Source organism: Phascolarctos cinereus, unplaced genomic scaffold (genome assembly GCF_003287225.1).
Source record: "Phascolarctos cinereus isolate Bilbo 61053 unplaced genomic scaffold, phaCin_HiC Scaffold_8;HRSCAF=390, whole genome shotgun sequence".
Lineage (NCBI taxonomy): Eukaryota > Metazoa > Chordata > Mammalia > Diprotodontia > Phascolarctidae > Phascolarctos > Phascolarctos cinereus.
Window position 1 is genome coordinate 4,513,598 of NW_027556291.1, and position 16,037 is coordinate 4,529,634.

General features: G+C 45.0%; 1 pseudogene; it reads right to left on the reverse strand.

Moving 5' to 3' along the window:
• Positions 1 to 203: 203 nt before the first annotated feature.
• On the reverse strand, positions 204 to 5,494 carry LOC144455023 (nucleolin pseudogene; annotated as a pseudogene).
• Positions 5,495 to 16,037: the final 10,543 nt, after the last annotated feature.

Sequence of the window (16,037 nt, forward strand, 5' to 3'; positions counted from 1 at the left end):
TTCATATTTTCTTCTGTCTTGTCTTCATACAGTCCTTTGAAGAACAAGATTTTGTTGGAATGTCTCCTTGGTGGTGTGTTAACTGTCTTGTTTTCCTTTAGTTCCAGCTGATAGCTCTGCCTTCAGTTACTCTGTTGTTCCAGGAATTCAAAGCTCCTTTCACATCTTCCACAGAGGCAAATTCAATGAATGTGTGCCTTTTGGGTCCTCCTTGGTTTTTCTGGGGCAAGCTGAGGAACGCTTCCTGTGGACTTTCTTCAGCTGAGCTCATGGTGGGGCTATTCATCACCATTTTCTTTCAGTCTCCCATGCAGCGCTTATTCCTTCTTCAGGAATTTTTCTCCCCACACCTCTTGAGTTCTCTTGTCCTTGACTTTTCTTCCCTTTGTATTCCAGAATAAGCACTTGACTGTCAATCTCAGTTCCTTGTTTCTCTTCTAAGGCCTTGTCCATGTCTGCTTTTGACTCAAATTCTATCTTAAATAGGCAGTTTTGGGGATGTCCCATCCTTGGTGCATACAAGTGTGACTTTAGCAGAATCTTCAAAGACTTCCTGGAGTTCTTTTATATGGCAGATTCTTGACAAAGAGTGTCCTTGTGTCACAATCTTTCTTGTTGTCTTTTGCTTTTTCTACCTTCATTTCAGAGCTTAGCACTTGGAGCCACTGAGTTCCAGAGCCTTTTCTGTGTCTTCAGTGGATTTGAATTTCACATAGCCAAATTTCTTGGTGGTACCGATGGTGAGCTCCTTTTTTGCAAAGATATCCGTGATGCCAGTTTTAGCTCCAAAGTGGTTTTGTTGAAGTTCAGGTTACGAGCAAAGAGATTGAAATTAGTAGACACTTCAGCTTCCAATCTCTGTCTCTTGGCTTTGGGAGGTTTCTGCCTGTCCTTTTCCTTTTCCTCTTTCCTGGCGCTTCTTTGACAGGCACTTTGTCGTCGTAGTTGTCCTCCTCCTCCTCTTCCTCTGATTCTTTGATGCTCCCAGCTTTCCCAGTGTGACCCCCATAGCGTCTTCTTCAGCCTCATTACTATCATCTTCCTCTTCATCCTCAGATGTGTGTTTGGCTGGAGCCAGTCCCATTTTGGAGGCTTTGGGTGGCTCACATTCTTTGTCCTCTTCATCTTCACCATCCTCTTCTTCAGATTCAGTGTCTTCTTTCTTGGCATTCCTTCCATTTTTTTGCCCTTTTCATCAGGGGTGGGCGGGGGTCGGAGTGGCTCTTGCCTTTGCTAGGATGGCTGCTGCGTTAGCTGGAGTGGCTCCTTTCTTGCCCGGTGTGATGCCAGCTTTGGCTGGGGTAGCCACTTTCTTGGCTGGTGTGGTGGCAATGATAGCTTTTTTTGGCTGGTGCTACCTTCTTTGCTGGTGTAGCCACAGCCTCTTTCCCTTCTTCTGAAGGATCACAAGCTCTTCTCCACTGCTTTTTTTCATCTTTTGCCATGTCCCCATACTGATTGTCTTCTTTCTTCTTTGATTTTTAGCAGCCTTCCCAAACTTCACCATGATGGTGGCACATGGCTAGGGGGCAGAGGCCCAGGCAATGTAGCTGGTGGCAGAGAGCTTGAGGAGGAGCCTCCCATTGGTGTCCCAGTGCTGAAGTTTCTACATTAATAAATCTCTCACAGTCTAAGTCTTTCTACTCCTCCATCACTCAGAGATTAGCTTTCTCTCTGCATATAGCTCCTACTCTCTCCATTAGTTCACCCATTCATCCCTCATACAGATGGTCTTTCTAAGCAGCCAAACATCACTTATATTTATCTCCCTCACTGGATCACTAGAAATATTGCATACTTAATTCTCAGCATTTCCCTTCCATCCTTTCGGGGCTTTTGCTACATTCTCAGGTATCCATTCATCCTTCGCTGCTAAGGCTTCTGCTTTCACACATTCCATGTCACACATGCAGCACTCTCATGCAATGTGGTTCTCTTTCCTTACACCTTTTACACTCTTGGTCTCTTTCCAGCCATCTCTCATTTGCCACTTTCTCCATTCATCCATCTCTTCCTCTTTAGGTCTTTCTTACACTTGTTCTTTACCTTTATGTTCTAAACCTAGGTTCATCTCTTCCCCTCTAGATCTATACAATCATTTTTCTCACGATGCTGAAGTATCTCCATTCATACAGTCTCTCACTCTTTAGGCCTTAACCTGCAATAATTTCTCCCACTCTGAAACTTTGAAACAGCCTGACCCACATTCCTCTTTGGCTGCCTCTCCCCAGTCATTCTTCGCTTCCTTGCTTCTTCTCAATTCAGACACTTCACATTGTACACTTCTCATTATTCATCCATTTCTTCCTCTCTGGCTTTGACTCTCAATTCACCTATCAGCTTTTGGATCTCCTTCCACCCTTTTTTGTGCCTGTGTATCACCCATACTCACCCTTTTCCCTTCTCAATCTGTTCTTCTCTCTGTGTTTCTCTTCATTCCTTCATTTATCACCTTCTATTGATACCTATTCATCCAGCATTCTGAGATTAGCTTTCTCTCTGCATGCTGTTCCCACTCAGAACATGAGCTCGCCCCTCCATGTCTCACTCAGTTGGTCTTTCTAAACAGCTAAGTATCACCTGTGCTCATCTTGATTCACTTATATCGCACTCAGTGGTTCACTAGAAATATTACAGATCTGATTCTCAACATCTCTCCTTACTCTTTCCTGGTTATCTCATGTTTTCTCAGCTGTCCATCCTTCATTCCTAAAGTTGCTTTTTTCATGCATACCTGAATGTGCAGGTGTTTCTAGCCATGAATCTAACGTTCTCTCCATATGTCTCTCACTCTCTTGGTCAAATTTACCATCAGTCTCTCTTTTCCCCTCCTTTCTCCATTCATCCATTTCTTATTGTCTGTTTCTCTCTCATTCATTCTTTGCTTTTGAGTTCTAAACCCGGATTTAGCTCTCCCTGTCTACATCTATACAACCGTTCATTTCACAATGCTGAAGTGCCTACATTCATCCATCTCTTCCGTTTGAGGCCTCAGCATGAATTCCTTCCTTCCTCTCTGTGAGTTCTCCTGTTGCATCTTGCCAATACAATTTCACATGTCATACCTTCATACATCAGAGTTTGCTTTTCTCCTTTTTTCTTGCCTGTGCATCACCCCCTTTCACCCTTTCCCTTTTTGCCTGTCTCAGTCCATTCTTTTCTTCCTGTTTCTCTTCATTCATTCTCTCACTGCCTAGGTATACTCATTCATCCACCACTCAAGTGATAGCTTTCATCATGCATACAACTTCCCCTTGGTACAATAATTAACCCACTCATCTCTCACTCAGGTGGTCTTCTTGGGTATCCAAATATCACTTCTACTTATGTCTACTCAGGTGTCTCTTACTCACTGGTTTGTTCTGCACATCGTTTATCTAAATTCCACCATCTCCACTTTCATACTTTCCTGGCTTTCTCTGTTTCCTGAGCTGTTCGTGCTTCACTGCTAAGGCTTCTCCTTTGAAACCTACCTCAGTGTACAAGAATTTATAGCCAGGAATCTGTCTCTACCTCAAAACCTATCCCATCCTTCTCTCACTTTCCCTCTTTCTCCATTCATCCTTCTTTTGCTCTGTTGTTCACTCTTGTTTGTCCCCTTTTCGTCTGGGACATTCATTATTCTCTGCCTCTGTAAATCGATGCCACCATTAGTCTCCTTAGCTTTGTGACCCTGAACAATCACAGAACCTCTGTCTGCCTCAGTTTCCTCATTCCAAAATGAGGATGATAGTAGCACTTGCCTTACGGGTTTATTTGAAGATCTAATGAGATAATACTTGTAAAGTGTTTATCACAGTGCCTGGCACATAATAGGTTCTTAATCAATGCTTATTTCCTTTTCTCCTCCTTCCCTCTCCTTCCATTTCTTTTGACCCTGTTACATTCTGTGCACATTTATAGAGTTGACTCTGTGATGTTGTAGCAATTCCAGATGACATCAGTGTTTGTTTCAGGAAGTTCCATATCTGATCGACATTCCAAGTCACTAATCATAAGAGAAATACAAATTAAAACACCTCTGAGATTTCATTGATTAACAAAGATGAAAACAAGACAAAAATGCTGAATATCACCAGATTGTGTGTGAGAAGCCAAGCAGTGAGTAGAGCTGTGAGGCGTTTCTCATGATTTGAGGAAACATTTTGCAAGTATCAGATAAGTCATTAAACCATACATACCGTGTGAGCTAGATATACCAGCATTAGCCATATAAATGTACGATCTATAGATCCACCTCCCAGGCATATATTCACATGTGTGTGTGGTCACACACCCTACAGATATGAAAGAGAGCCAAGGAGAAAGTACCCATTCTCATGGTAGCAGAGCAGGGGAAAGAAAGTCACACAGTCTTGGGAATGGCCATGGGGTGCGGAGGTCATGGAGTCTCATTATTCTGTTAAAAAAAAAAAAAAGGAGGATTCAGAGAAAATGAAGAAGCTTTGTATGAATGAGCTGGTGCAGAACAAAGTAAGCAGAAAGTAGGAGAGTACATTACATGATGGCCACAAGAATATTCAGTAAAACAACACTGAAAAACTTCCGAGTTCTTCAGTAGCTCAAAAGAAATGTGAAATGCTCAGACTTAGAGACATCCCCATCCCAAATACTCAGACTCTTTGTACCTGGCCTGTGGTAGAGCCTTCTGAGCTCACACTGGTCTGATCAGCTACAGCTGGACCCACTGGACCTTGATCCCAACACAGTGAAGTCATTTTGGTCCTTTCCGAGCGCGAAGGACAACAATCAGTCCACATCTGTATTTCCCCTCAGGTATGTATCCCTCCATCTGTGTACATTCCTGTAGTCTGTGTGTGTCCCCCATCTGCATCTTTTCATCTGTCTGTTTGTGCCCATATCTTCATTGTTGTCTGTGACCCTGTCTGTCTTCTCCTATTTGTTCATATGTCTGCATCTGTGTGTCTACATGTTTCTATGTTCACCCTTCCTGTCTGTGTCCCCATCTATGTGTTCCATTCTGTTGGTACATGCCTATGTGTCTCTCTCTCTCATTTCCCCCACCCGTGTCCCCCAGCTATCTCTGTCCTATGTCTGTGTATCCCCCATTTGTCCCCCATGTGAATGTTTCCCATATATCTCTGATATGCTTGACATGTCTCCCATCTGTCTGTCTGTATCTCACTACCAGTGTGTGTGTGTGTCTCCATCTGTTTGTTTTCCCATGTATGTGTTTTGTTCTATCTCTGTGTTCCCCCTAGTCTGCCTGTGTATCTATCTGACCCGCCATCTGCCCATAGGTCCCCATTGCCATGTCTCTGTATTCACCCTACTTGCCATGTGTCTACCTGTCTTTGTGTGTAACACCATGTTTCTGTGTCCACTTTGCCTATCTGTGTGTCCCTGTGGCTCCTCATCTGTGCTGTTCTCTGTCTTTCGGTCTTCTTTGTTCCCATCCATTGTGTATGTCCTCATCTAAGTCCCACTCTCTGTGCATCTCACTTGTCTGTTTATCTTCCTTCTGTTCGCGCATGTCTTCATCAAAGTCCCTCTGTCTCTGTATCATATCTGTCTGTCCTCCATCTGTTTGTCTCCAAATTCCACTATTAGAATCTGTTCCCCATCTGTCTGTGGCCCATATCCGTCAGTCCCTCCTTCTGTTTGTGTGTCCTTATCTCTGAGTATGTTTCTATCTGTGTTCCTTTCCCCCAATCTGTGGGTACCTCTGTCTGTGTTCACTCTTGTCACTGTGTGTCTCTCCTCTGTATATACATGCAGGTATCTGCCATCCGTGCACGTCTCCCTCTGTGTCTGTTCACTGTGCCTGTTTGTGTGTGTGCCCCATCTTTCTGCACGTTCCCCTGCTTGTCTCTGTGTGTGTTTCATTGCACTGTATGCCCTTCTCTCTGTTCCTGTCTGCGTATATATTTCTGTCTCTGTCTCCCATCTTCCAGTCCCCCCCATCTGTCTGTGTCCCCCATCTGTATCCCCTGGTCTGTCTGTCAGTTCTTCTCTCTGTCTAGATGGAACCGCATCTGTTCACTCCTCTGTGTGTTCTCATCTGTCTCTGGATTCCCTCCATCTCTGTCAGTGTCTCCCCATGTCTGTGTCCTCATAGTGTCTTTGCTTCTGTGTGTCCCCATATATCTGTTCACTTCTCTCTGTAGTGTCCTAGTTTCTTTGTGTCCCCCAGATGTCTTTTGCCCCCCCCCATTTTTCTGGGTTGTCTGTTTGCCTGAATGTCTCCATCTCGTTGTGTATCTCCAGCTAGATTGTTGTCCTGCCCAGTGTGTGTCCCTGTCTCTCTGTGTCCTTCTGGCCATCTTCCTGTCTAGTTCCCTCATGTCTGTTCAGGTCCTGCTCCCCCTCCACACTAGTGCCTTCCCTCTGGTGTTTGGTGCCATTTTCCCCATCTACACCTTGTTTATATATAGTTGTTTTCTTGTTGTCTCCCCCTTTAGACTGGGAGCTCCTGGAGAGCAAGGGCTGGCTTTTACCTTTCTTTGTATCCTCATTGCTTAGTACAGTGCTTAACACCTGCTTCCTTCCTTCCTTGGGTCCCTTTCTCTTCTCATCTCTGTGTGTCCCTCATCTCTTTGCATCCTCACCTTCCATCTTTGGTCTCCATGGCCTCTTCTGTGTTTCCCTATCTGGCCACATTACAACCTGCTTTGCTTATGTGTTCTCCTCTGTCACAACTACTGACATGTTTGTCAATGTCATCCCGTCCCTACATCATGTGCCTTCTCCATCTGTTGGCGACTCCCTTCTGTCTCTGCATCCCTTGGCCTTTCTGTCACCTTAGTCTTGTCCCCCATCAATCTGTGTGCACCCAAATATGTGTTTACTTTTTTGGGGGCAAGGCAATTGAGGGTTAAGTGACTTGCTCAGAGGCACACAGCTAGTACGTATCAAGTGTTTGGTCTGAGGCCAGACTTGAACTCAAGTTCTCCTGACTTCAGGGCTGGTGCTCTATCCACTTGCTACTATGTGTTTACTTCTGTCTGTGTCCCACATGTCTTTTTGGCCTCTCATCTGTGTCCCAGTCTCTGTTTGTCCTCATCAATGTATTCGTTTCTGTCTGTCAGTCAACAAGCATTAAGTGCTTACAATGTGCCAGGCACTGTGCTAAGCCCTGATGATTACAAAGAAAGGCAAAAACAGGCCCTGTCCTTAAGGGACTTAGAAAGAGACAACATGCAAGCAACTATATCCAAACAGGAGAGGTACAGGACAGATCAGAGAGAATCTTAGAGGGAAAGTGCTAGCAGCTGGGGAGACTAGGAAGGAGCTGCAGAAGGAGGGATATGAGCTGAGGTGAAGGAAGGTAGAGGTCAGGAAGGAGAGCAGTCCAGGACTGGTGCATAGACAGTGCAAATACATGGAGATAGAAGATGGAGTATGGTATGGGCCAGGCTGGATAGCTGAGTGTGTGGAGAGGATTAAGTCAAAGATTGGAAAGGGTCTGTGTAGTTTAAATGCTCAGCAGAAAAGTTGATGTGATCTTGGAGGTGACAGACAGCTTCTGGAGTTAGTTGAGTAGGAGATAGCATGGTCAGTGGAATGGTGGATGGATTGGAGTGGGAAGAGACTTGAGGCAGGAAGACCAACCAGAAGGCAACTGTAATAATTCAGGAGAGGGTGAAGAGGGCCTCAACCCAGGTGCTGGCTATTTGAGAGGAAAGGTGACAATAGAAACAAGATTTCCCCATGGATTGGGTTGAGTGCAAGCCTGGAAGACTGAGAGCGTGATACGGAGGTTAAGACGAGGGGAGAGATCATAAGTTTTGTTTTGGACATTTTGAGTTTGTGATATCAATGCAGGATATTCCTTAAGAGGTCAGGAGAAAGGTTAGGACTGGGTATATGGATCTGGAAACCATCTGTAGAGACAGGTTTGTGAAGTACCTACTTATGTTATCTCATTTGATCCTCACGACTTTAGCCCCATTTTACAGAAGAGAAAACTGAGGCTAGCAAGGTTCAGCGACTTGCCCAAGGTCACACAGCTGGTAAGTGTCTGAGGCAGGATTAGAACTCAGGTCTTTCTGGTTCCAAGTCCGACACTCTACCCACTGCAGCCCTTAGCTGCCTTGATGAATGATAAGTGAACCCATGGGAACTGATGAGATCAGGAGACCAGAGTGCCAACAGAGCCTTGGGGGACACCCAGAGTTACTGATGAGCCAGCGAAGGAGACTGAGGAGCAGCAGTCGGCTCAGTTTGCCTGTCCCCATCGCTCTCTTTCTCTCCGTGTGGTTCCAGCAGCCTGCATGCCCCTGCACGTCCATGTCTGTGTCTGTCTCCTGTTCCGTCGGCCTTCCGTCTGCTTTCTTCCCATTCTGTGTGGCCCTTGTACACCTGTCTTATGTATATATGTACGATCTCAGTCTGGACGCTCTGCTGTCTGTGCATCCCTTTTGTCTGGGCCCCATCTGTTTAAGATCCACCATCTGTCTCGGTGTCCTCTATTTCCTCCTCTGTTCCTGTATGTCCGTGTTTCCTCATGTATTAACGTGTTCTCACTGTCTGTGTGTGCCCTTGTCCAGGTCACCTCATCTCTCTGCCCCCATATCCACCGGTCTGTCCCTCTATCTGGCTGTGTCCCCCATCAGTCCATGCGTTCCTGGGTGAGTTAATATGGATTGCTCTGTAGGTCTCTGCTCCTCTAGTTGCCCGCCATCCCACTCCACATCTGTATCCACATTTAAGTGTTCCCCTTTTTCTCTCTGGCCCTTTCTGTCTCTGTCTCGCAAGTGTTTGTTTCTGTGTCATCCCTCTACATGTCCTGCTACCTGTCCATGATTCTCCTTGTCTGTCTGTATGTTCCTGTCTGTCTTCTCTCTCAAAGTCCCCTCTATCCATCTGTCTGTGTCTCGTCCTTTTGCTCCTCAGCTGGGTCCATTTCATCTACGTGTCTTCTCTTTGTCTGTAGGTAGAACCCTTCTGACTGTATGTGTGTTTCATCCTCAGCCTCTGTCTGTCAGTCTTTGTCTCCCCAATCTGCATGGGTGCCTCTGTCTATCTGCGTGTGCTCCCCACTTGTTTCCTTATTTGTGTCTCCCTGAATATCCATATGCCCACTCCCATTTAGGTGTGTGTCCACAGTGTGTCTATATGCTCCATATTTCTGTGTCTGCTCTCGTATGTGTGTGCTGCCCCTATCTGTCTGGGTGTCCCTGTCCGTCGGTGTGTTCCCATCTCTGTATTCACTTCTGTTACCACTTAGATCTACTTGCTTCTCCGCCTCCATCTCTTTTTGTCCCCCAATATGGATGTCCCCATACATCTGTGCCCCCTGTTTAAAGCCCCCCATCTCTCTGTGTCCCCATCTCAGTCTGTGTTTTATCTCACATTTATCTGTGTCTACCTCATGTTTGTGTGGCCCAGCCTCTATGTGTCCCCACTGTCTGTCATCCTCTGGCTCCTTGTCTGTCTACCTGCCTTTCCCTCTGTCCTTCACCATCACTGAATCTATCTGGGTGGGCTTTTACGTTACTTCATTTTTGTCTGTGTCTCCCCCACACATATTTATATATGTATATATATATATATATATGTGTGTGTGTGTGTGTATATCTGTCTCCATCCATACATTCTCATGTTTGTATGTGTCCTTCTGTACAGCCATCTCCCAGGCTGTCAGCTTCCAGCCTGCCAGCCTTGTCTGGGGCGCCAGCTGTGTGCAACACTGTCTCTACGTCTCTCTGTCTTGGGCCCCCAGTCTTTCTGCATGCCCCCATCTATGGCCTTGCTTCCATGTGTCCCCATCTGCCTGTCTGTCTGTCCCTGCACCTCTGTGCTCCTTCTTTCCATGCTTCCCCTTGTGTGTCTTTGTGTCTGTGCTCTCCTCTGTCCACATGGTGCCCTTTCTGTCTTGGTTCCCCTATTCCTGTGTCTGACTCATCTTTGTTCCCCTCCTGCTCCATATGGCTCTTGTGTGTGGGGGTACTACAGCTGTCTGGGTTCCATCCTCCCCCCTTCTCTTTGTTCCCTCTCCATGTTCCCAGCGTGTTTAGGCTCTACAGTGAGGCTGTATATCTCTTCTTAGGTGCCCCTTTCTACCTACGTGTCTCCAGGTCTGTTTCCTCACCTGTGTATCCCTGTGTCCATTCCCATCTGTGTTTGGGTCCCCTCTTCTCAGTGTGTCCCCATTTATATTCCCCTTTCTGCTGGGCCCCATCATCTGTCCCTCTAGGTATCTCCCTGTCACTTTACTGTCTCTTCTGTGCCTGTCACCCATGTGGGGCTGTCCCATCTGTGTGCCTTTGGTCACTCTGTGGGTAGACCTTCTTCCTGTCTGTCCCATCAGCTGGGCATGGGCCCCCATCTAACTCTGGCCCCTGGCTGTGTCTCTAGTGTGTCCACGTCCTCCAGGCAAACCTTAACTCCCCATGTGGGCATCCCTTATTGTCTGTGTGTTTGCTCCCATCTATGTGGGTCCCTGCCTGTCTTTGTGTTCTCCTGTTTATCTCTGTAGATGTGTCCCTGTCTGTGTACCCCATCTGGCTGTCCTTTTGTTCCCCTTTTTTGTGTCCCTGTCTCTATGACCCACATCAGTCTGTGTAACTCCACCTGTCTGTCCACGTATCTCTGTTTCTTTCTCTGTGCCCCCAACTATATCTTTCCTTCTGTGTATCCCATCGGTGTCTCATTGTCTGTCCGTGGTTTCTCTTGTCTGTCTGTTGTTCCTTGGCTGTATGGCACTGTGTCTCTCCCATCAGTGTGCCCAGTCCCTTCTCTGGCTGTCATGTCTGTGTGGCCCTTGTCTATGGATACACCCATTCTGGCCATGTGTCCCTCCTCATTTCTGTGTTTTCCTGTATATGAATGGGTGTGGCCCCATCTGTGCAGACCTCCTTGTCTGGGCCATTCCCTAGTTCTTGGCCTCCACGTGCCCATGTTTCCACCTGTGTCTCTAGTCATCTTAGCTTCACTGCCTATGTTGATCCCTACATTTTCCCCTTTCCTCTGTAGTCCCATGTGTGTCTTTAAGGGTCCTTCTGGTATGCCTTTGGCCCCTGTGTGGTCTTTGTCCCATGTCAATCCACAGATCATCTCTGGGCCCCCGTGTCTGTGTCCCCTCTGTGTGTCCCTCTCTCGTTCCCTGTCTTTCAGTTTGTGTTCCCATCTGTCTATGTCCTTGTCTGGGCCCTTCCACATGTCCCTCTCTGGGTGTCTCCCTCTAGCCGTGTGCCATCCCATCTTGTGTCTCCCATCTATGTGTTTGCTTATGTACATCCTCTCCATTTGTCAGTGCCCTTCTCACATAGCTAAAGATCCCCATCCACGTGGCCTCACCCATCCATGTTTACCCTTGTCTTTCTCTATGTCCCCCCAGCTCTGTCTCTTTCGTCTGTGTCATATCTGGGGCCCTGTGTCTGTGGATCCCCCTGGCTATGTATGGGAACCTCAGTTACATCTAGGTCCTCCTGTTGGTTTGTGTGGCCCCTGTTTATCTCTTTTCCCTTCCTTGGATCCCTGTCTACGTATTCACTCCCAACTACGTGGGTGTTTCCCATCATGTGGGTGTTTACTGTGCATGTGAGCCCACCCTGAGCACTCTCATTTCCAGTCTAAGGACCCCCAGTTCCTTTAATCAGGTCTTATATGGTATGGACTTGAGACCTTTTACCCTACTGGCTGCCTTCCCTTAGACACTTTCCAGCTAATCAACATTCTTCATAAACAATTGGGGCCAGGATCAGGTGTGGTGAGGGCAGAGGATCATGGGGTCTACCGCTCTCCATTCCTAGAAGCTATGCCTCTCTTAATGTAGTGCCTCAGCTTGTTTGGCTTCCTCATCACACTCCTGACTCACATTGATTGCAGACCACTAAAGGCTCTGGATCGTTTTTATCTCTATCTCTCCAGCCTTTTTGTGACTCTCTTCACTCTGTGTGTCTCCCTACTACTGTGACTCCCATACCTCTCTGTGTCCACCCATGTCTCAGTGTCCTCTTTTGCTATAGGCTCCTTTCTGTATGTCCTCCTGTCTCCCACCCTCTGGCTACCCTCTCCTTCCATGTCTCTGCCTATCTCTGTGTCCCTCATGTGTTCCTTTCTATGTCCCTATCTGAGTGGCTGCCTTTCTCTGGGAGCCCCTCTCCCACCAGGCACAAAGCATTTTGCAAACCTTAAATACCTATATAAAGGTGAGATGTTATTATTTTTGCTATGGTCAGCATCCCTAGGACATTCCACTCAAAACTTCCAAATTGGTATCAGCCCATTCATGACCCCTACTTTGCTCTTGTCATTCAACCACTTTGAATGCACCTGATGATACCATCACCTAGTATATCCATCACTCCATCTTTTCCCCCAGAGCAGCATAAGATACTTGGTCAAATACAAATACATGGCTAAAATATAAGTAAATTATAAATTACATGCCTGGATTCAGCAATCTAGTAACCCTTTTCTCTGTTACCTGATTTACCTTGTGGGTTCCAGTAGCCTGAATGTACCTTTGGAGATTTGGCCATGAGACACTGTTGTTGTTCAGTGACCCCTGAACTCCAGCATGCCAGGCCCTTCTGTCCTCCGCTGGCTCCCGAAGTCTGTCCACACTCACGTTTGTTGTTTCCAGATGCTCTCTATCCAGCTCATCCCCTGCCGGCCCCTTTTCCTTTGGCCTTCAATCTTTCTCAACATCAGGGTCTTTTCCAGTGAGTCCTGTCTTCTCATTATGTGGCCAAAGGATTTAAGCTTCAGCCTCAGTGTTTGTCCTTCTAAAGAAAGACATTACAGAAAGAAGCAAAGCTAGTTCACAGAGATGACAGGTTAGAGGGGACATTCATTTCATCCTCTCCTTTTTAAGGGAACTCTTTGATAAGGTGAGTGGCAGGGCCAGGATCAGAGGACCTGACCGAAGCCATCTTCCCGAGACAAGTGTGCTTGAGAGGCTCTGTCACCCACTTAGTTGCCAGCTGATATTCTCAAGTCCCATTGAAGCTCCAGCCTTGTATTTCAGACCTCCAGGAGAAGATTCTAAGTGGCACAGAAGGAGAGAACACCTCTGGATTGGAGGGATTTGGGGGAACTTTGGTCACTTGGACGGCAGCTTTCCTGAAAATCTGTCTCCACTTCAAAGTGGAGTAAGAAGGGAAGCCCTGGCCAGAGGAAGGGGGTGGAGGGAATCCCATTGAATTCTAGTGTTACCCAGCCAACTGCAACAAGGAGCCACTGCAGCAGCCAGGAGAAATCTTTCACTCTTAGTCTCCTAACAGCTGCTTTCACTTGGGCTCCTCCCTGAGCTCTCTGTGCCAAAGCTGCTACTCACTGCAAGCGGCCAGTGGGGCATGGCAGCAATCAGGAGAATGGGTAACTGTCCAACGTGGCAAAAGCTTTCCACCTTCATAGGAATTGGATCAAAGTGAACTCCAAAGGCGATTTGGAAGTCCATAGGGAGAAATGTGATACCGAAGCTTCTCTCCATCTGGATTATGTGAACCAATGTTCAGAATCACTAATAATAAGAAAAATACAAATGAAAAGTTTTAAGGACTGACCTCACACCCATGAGATTAACAAAGATAACAAAATGTGAAAACAATAAATTGCTAGACAGGCACACTAATATACTGTTGGTGCACCTGCAGATTGCTACAACCATTCTGGAAAACTATTTGGAATTATAGTAAGTCCCTAAACTGTACATTCCCTTAGACTCAGACGTACCATTCACTACTAGGCATGTTGGTTGTTGTCCTTTGTTCTCAAAGAGAACCAAAATGACATCACTACGCTAGAGTCAAGTTACGGAGTGTCGGATTGTGGCTGGTCAGACCAACATGAGCTCAGAATGTTCTACCACAGGTCGGGCACAAAAAGTCCATGTGAACATTTGGGGTGGGTTCTCTAAATTTGCGCATCTCACATCTCTTGTGAGCTACTTCAATTCTGCTTTGCTCATAGAGCACAGCAACTTCTCTGATGTGGGCATACCATGCTGAGTGGTCCTGTGCCAGTGTCTCCTATGTCACACAGTCAGTTCCAAAGTTGGGATGCTGGGCATGGGCACTTCCTTTTCTTAACATTCATTTTTAATTTTCAGTTCCAAATTCTCTCCTTCCCTGCAGCCTATCTCCCACACCTTGAGAAGGCAAGCAATATGATACCCACTATATGTGTAAAGTCATGCAAAACATATTTCCATTTTGGGGGGAGGGGAAACAAGAAAAATAAAGTGAAAAATATGCTTCAATCTACACTCAGTTCATTGTTCTGTCTCTGGAGGTAAATAGCATTTTTCATCACAAGTCTTTTGGAATTGTCTTAGATCATCGTGTTGATCAGAATAGCTAAGTCTTTCATAGCTGGTCGTTACTACAATGTTGCTATTACTGTATACAGTGTTCTGGTTCTGTTCATTTCACTTTGCATCAGTTCATATAACTCTTCCCAAGTTTTTCAGAAACCATCCTGCTCATTATTTCTTATAATAGTATTTCATTACAATCATATATCACAGCTTGTACAACCATTCCCCAAATAATGGGCATCTCCTCAGTTTCCAGTTCTTTGCCACTACAAAAAAAAAGAGCTGCTATAAATATTTTTGTATTGTGGCAGGTGAACTTAGCCATAAATTCCCTTCTCCTAAAGGACCTCTCTCCATTAGGATCTGCCATGGTACACATAGGTCCTTTCCCTTTCTCTTTGAGATACAGACCTAGTAGAGGTATTGCTGGGTCAAAGGATATGCACAGTTTTATAGCCTATTGTTCATGGTTCCAAATTGGTCTCCAGAATGGTTGGACTAGTTCACAACTCCACTCATAGTGCATTAGTGTCACTATTTTTCCACATCCCCTCCAGCATTTGTTCTTTTCCTTTTCTGTCATATTAGCCAGTCTGATAGGTGCAAAGTGATACCTCAGAGTTCTTTTAATTTGTATTTTTCTAATCAATAGTGATTTAGAACATTTTATCACATGACTATTGATAATTTTGGTTTCTTCTTCTGAAAATTGCCTGTTCATATCCTTTTACCATTTATCAATTGGTGAATGGCTCATATTTTTATAAATTTGGCTCAATTTGCGATGTGTTTGAGAAATGAGGCCTTTATCAGAGAAATTTGCTGTAAAATCCCCCCCCACACCCTAGTTTCCTGCTTTCCTTCTAATATTGGCTGCATTTTTTTGTGCAAAAGCTTTTTAATTTAATGCAATCAAAATTACCCATTTTGCCTCCCGTGATCCTTTTCATCTCCTGTTTTGATCATAAATTCTTCCCTTATCCATAGATCTGGTGGGTAACTTTTTTCTTGCTCTCCTAATTTGCTTATGGTATCACCTTTTATGTCTAAATCATGTATCCATTTTGACCTTATCTTAGTTTATACAGTATGAGATGTTGGTATATGGATCTATACCTAGTTTCTACCAGACTACTTTCCAGTTTTCCCAACAATTTCTGTCAAATAGTGAGTTCTTGCCCCAGATGACTGGATCTTTGGGTTTATCAAACACTATATTACTATTGTCATTTACCTCTGTTTATTGGGTTCTTAATTTAGTCTTCTAATCAACCACTTTATTTCTTAGCCAGTACAAAATGGTTTTGATGATTACCACTTTGTGTGGTGTGAAATTCAGTATGGCTAGGCTGCTTTCACATTGTTTTTCATTGATTCCCTTGATATTTTTTATTTTTTGTTCTTCTAGATGAATTTTGTTCGTTTTTCTAGCTCTATGAAATAAATGTTTTTGGTAATTTGTTTGATATGGCACTGGATAAGTAAATTAATTTAGGTAGAAATGTCATTTTTATTACATTGGCTCAGTCTTTGTTGTTGTCTAGTTGTTTCTGACCCTTTGTGACCCCATTTTTTGGGGGGGGAGGGGTTTTTTAGGGGCTCATTGATGGCTTGTTAAATTTCTTTTTCTAAGATAGGGTTATTTAAGTATTCCATTTCCTCTTCTGTTAATCTGGGCAATTGATATTTATTGGTTCAATTTTTTAAAACACTTTTATTAATTTAATTTAATTTTATTAATCCTTTGGTTTTTAGGATTCCTATTATGGTGTTTAATTGGAGATTTTTAATATGTTCTTTCTCTGTTTTT